Genomic DNA, 4,380 nt, shown 5'->3' on the forward strand with positions numbered 1-4,380 from the left:
TGTTGTTGAATACGTACTGTATTTAACTTTTTTTTTTAATCCCAGAGAAGTGAAATGCAACATCTGTTTGAGTTTATGTAACATCCAAAGACTGACGACTCAGAATTTCCTAATTAAAGTCATTTTTAAGGCACTCTGCAGAGCCAACGTCCGTCTCTTCCTCGGGTGGCTTTTTTCTCCAAACTGTAGCAGAATACCCAAGCAATACACACATGCTCATGCTTTTAACCTGCTCTTTGTCCAGACAACACCGAAAAACAGCACAATTCCAAGCAGGGAACAATGAAGGAAGGGAATACACTTGTTGGGGGCGGGGCACAGGGAGGACACTTCTGAGTAAATGAACTTGATAGGCCGCCCCAGAAAAGAGAAGGAACAGAAGGGAGATGCACACGGGCGGGCGGCGGGGTGAGCCTGACGGCTAGTGGCCAGTGGAAAAACAGGCTACATTTCCCAGTGAGGTTTCAATTAATTTAGTTGTTTCTCTTCCTCCTTCTTTTTTTTTTTTTTTTTTTCCCATTTGTAAAGTTTGGGCCAATACAAGAGAGGGGTCTCAAAATTCTGGAAAGTGTATGTAGGTAAGTGTGTTTGCTTGTGCTCATGTACTTATGAAGGGTTGATCTTAGAGATAGGTACGGTTTGGGGGGTGCCAAAAATCTCCCCCGGTTAAAAAATATTCTCCCTTACTGGCCCACTGCTGTGCCCGAAAGTCCCACCATTAGAGCCACTTCTTCAGATTAAGGCATTTATCTGTAGCCCCAATTAAAACATGAATGTCGCCTGGGAGGGGTAACACTCAACTCTTTAGCACCCACTGACTGAACTGTCACCTATCAGAGAGTAGGACCCTGAGAGATGGGACATGGGGCAGGGACATTCTGATTAATGGGAAAAGAAGGCATGGACGGAGAGAGCACAGGAGGGGACAGGCTGGGCAGTGGGGAGGGTAAGCGTGAAATAGTACTTGCCCCAGGAAATCGCCCAGATGGGGGAGATGGAGTACTAAAAAAAACTCCTCCCACATCACAGGTTTCCTGAGGCTGTGTGTGTGTGTGTGTGTGTGTGTGTGTGTAACAATTTGTATATGTTACAACATTCTTGTGTTTGTACCTAATATGGAATTCACCTGGGCCCGTTATGAACGTAGTACATCTCTATGGACCTCGATGGTTTCTACGCAGCATACGTATACGCATTCACACATGCATTTACTCACACTCAGCGGTGGAGGTCTTGTAAGTGTAAAGGGTGAGATGTCTCTTCTCAGCCCTTTGGGATTTGGATGCCTACCGACTGTTGGGGAAAGAACTGGCTCGGGGCAATGAGACTCTTTCCTCTGTTACCAGTAGACCCTCATTCAATTCAGGTGGCTCTGCAGACATGGCCAAGACTTGGGTTATAAAGACCGAGCATGGACCTTCCCATTAGGGTTGGAATTTGGAGACATAAATGTCACCCAAGTGCCCTTTAAACCTTTGGAATTGGGGAGTCTGGGGGAGGTGGAGAGAGAATTCAGAGCGGAGTAGATTTCTGCTTCTGTTCCTAGAAAAGCTGGAAATCGTTTGAGCGCCCCCGGGCTGGGTGCAGGCACCAGCCTCGAGGTACAAATGGTGAGATCTGTTAACTCTGCAGGGAACTGCTCAGGTTGGTTGACCTGATGGGTAAGGTTCACTGAGGAGGAGGGGCTGGAGAAATGGGAAGAGAGTTCTCATTCTCCAGTGGCTGCTCCCTTTCTTGCTGCGGCAGGAAGCTTGGAAGCAGAGGATAAAGGATGTGGGTGGGTGGGAGGGACGAAGGAAGGAAAAACACAAACACTAGAAGTGCTTTTCAATCCTAGCCTTGCGTTGGGATCATCCGGGCTTTTAAAAACACCTGTTCCCAGGCTCTATCCCCAGATGCTGCTGTAATGAGTTGGGGAGGGGACCAGGTATGGATGCTCCTCAGGCATCTCTAGTGTGCATGTGGCATTCAGAAAGTGGCACCAGAGCAGAAAAATAAGTCTAGTTTTGAGGTGGCCAGGCTGCAGATGACTGGCCACCCCCCACCTGCGCACACAGAGCAGGAAAGCAGGGCTGGCTGTTACAAAGGGGAGGAGATGGTGGGATGCTAGGAGCTTGTATGTGGACAGTTGAGCCTCTGCTGATTTGTGTGGCTTTGTGACCTCACTAGCTGGTGGTTTCAGGTCCCACTTCTGGCTGAAAATCTAGTTGGGGGGAAAGTGTTTGGGCACAGAGAGAGTTCCCCTCCCCCCGCCCTGCTTTCTGTGGCTTCAGAGAGGAGTAACTCACTGTGCTCTATGAGGCCAAGAAGACAAATTCTGGGGCTGGATGCTTCAAAGGTGGGAGTGGATTTTCTGCTGTGTAACAAATAACGTATTTCATAATTCGATCAACCAGTAAGCAAGCCGATCAATAAACCAACAGATAAAACAATGCACACCATTTTTGCCCTCCGAGGGTGGTTCTCCCCTCACCCCACTGATCCTGCTGACATACACTTTGCCCTTGGTCACCTGAAGACACCCAGCCTGGTGGTGCAGGGGAAGCAGGACTGCTTTGGCCCTGGCTCCAAGGGTCAGAGAAATCTCGAGAGAGTATCAACATTGGCCACCCATGTGGAGACAGGAGGAAAAAGGGAGATACGCATTCCTGCTGTTTCCCACCCAAAAGTGTAGGGAGGGAAGGTGGAGTTTGAGAACCAAGGCTGAGCCATTTTAGGTGTCTAGGTCCAGGCTGACCAGCTCTTCTCCCTGGGCAGCTTCAACTTCAGGGTTGGGGATGGACTTGAGATCTGGATGGACCCAATCCTGCCACACAAAACGATACAGCCCGTAAAGCTCCCACTTGAGCACAGCCTGCTGAGAGCCAAGCAGCCAGCTCAGCCAGTCCATGGGGAGCACTGCATGGCATATGGTGGGGCAGAAGGGGGTACAGGTCACGGGATGGGAGGGTGGCAAGGAGACACATGGGATGGCATTCGTTTTAATGGGAAATCAGCTGTCCAGGTCTTCAGGTTTTAGAGCCACCAGCCATGGCTCCTTTCCTCCTCTTTAGTCTCTGCCATGTGGGTCTGCTTGATGGACGTGCCTTGTCCTACTAGGTAACCTGTATGTGGACATAAAAACATGTAAATAAAAGGGGCATTAAGACAGTGACTAAAGAATGTCATTCCTTACAGGTCGATGTTTATAATCGAGGCCTTATAAATAGATTTTAAGGGGACAATGACCCTGAAATTCGATGCAAAATTATTGGGACTTATTTACTTATGTATTTCTCTGCAGAGATGGCCTATGGCATTTATGCGGGTCTTGAAAAATGATTAAAAACGAAAACAATATTAAAGGATTCCAGATCAGCCATCGGCGTAACCACTATCAAGGCATAAAGGGATCTAAAGAAATGGCTGGGAATTCCAGGGCCCCACCCCATGGCCTTGTTTTTCAGCCTCTGAACGCACAGGAGGATTCTTCAGGACCCCGTGGCTTACCCCGTATTCCTCCCGTGCACGGGCGCACACTTCAGCCGCACTAAAACTTCTTGAGTGTAGGTCTACCCTACTCGAAGTTGGCAATCAGTTTTTCTTTAAAGGAAAAAAAACAACTTGCTACCACTGTTTTTGTGTGGGGGTGGGTATTTCTACCTATTGCTTTATATAATAGTTGAGGTCCCAAAGCAGAAGTGGGTGAACTAAGTCTTTCGAATAAAAAGAATAGTTTTGAATGCATGGCAGGAGTTGCTCCAAGGCATCCTCCCCTTTCTTCCCTGAATGGCAGAGCAAGTTTTTATGATAACGGATGAACACTGTTGCATTTTCAGAGTGTACGCGTGGTTTCAGTTTCAGGAAGAAAACAAACCTGAAATTCTTACATCGATTGTTGTCAAATAAACTTGTTCCAATTGTCTGAAGTTTGCAAACGGCCTCATCATGCATACAAATGGGGGGACTGAATAGCCTACAAAGCCATTCTAGAAATGGTTCCTCCATAAACCCTATACTCTGAAAGAACTGCCATGCTCTAGTGTCGGCGAATGCCAGTTTCCCTTCCTGCAATAAGCGAATGGTCAGAGGCACTGACTCTGCCAGCCCTTGATGTCTTGCATGGGACACAATGTCAGGTATGGTGGGTGAGCGGGGAGGATGGGGCTCATGTGGGCTCATGCAGAAGCCTTGTCACAACCTCCGAGTCTGTCCGCTGCTCATGGACCATGCTGGAGAGATTCCTGTGTGCAAAAGTCACATGATTGGGACGACTGCTTTTATGACCATTATAGTCATTATTATAATATTCATATTATGTTAATTGTATTAAACTTGCGATACAGTAAGGGTGACTTTGGCTTAGCACAGTTTTTGTACAGGAAATATTTTAGCTGTGTG

General features: G+C 47.7%; 1 long non-coding RNA gene across 1 annotated transcript; it reads right to left on the minus strand.

Moving 5' to 3' along the window:
* Positions 1-480: 480 nt before the first annotated feature.
* On the minus strand, positions 481-3,740 carry LOC147572457 (uncharacterized). The gene is made up of 2 exons (XR_015246045.1): positions 3,490-3,740; positions 481-3,104 (listed from the first exon to the last, which is right to left on the minus strand). It is a non-coding gene; the product is annotated as an uncharacterized LOC147572457 (long non-coding RNA).
* Positions 3,741-4,380: the final 640 nt, after the last annotated feature.

This window comes from Puma concolor, chromosome E4, assembly GCF_028749965.1.
Source record: "Puma concolor isolate L17-30 chromosome E4, mPumCon1.1.hap2, whole genome shotgun sequence".
Taxonomy (NCBI): Eukaryota; Metazoa; Chordata; class Mammalia; order Carnivora; family Felidae; genus Puma; species Puma concolor.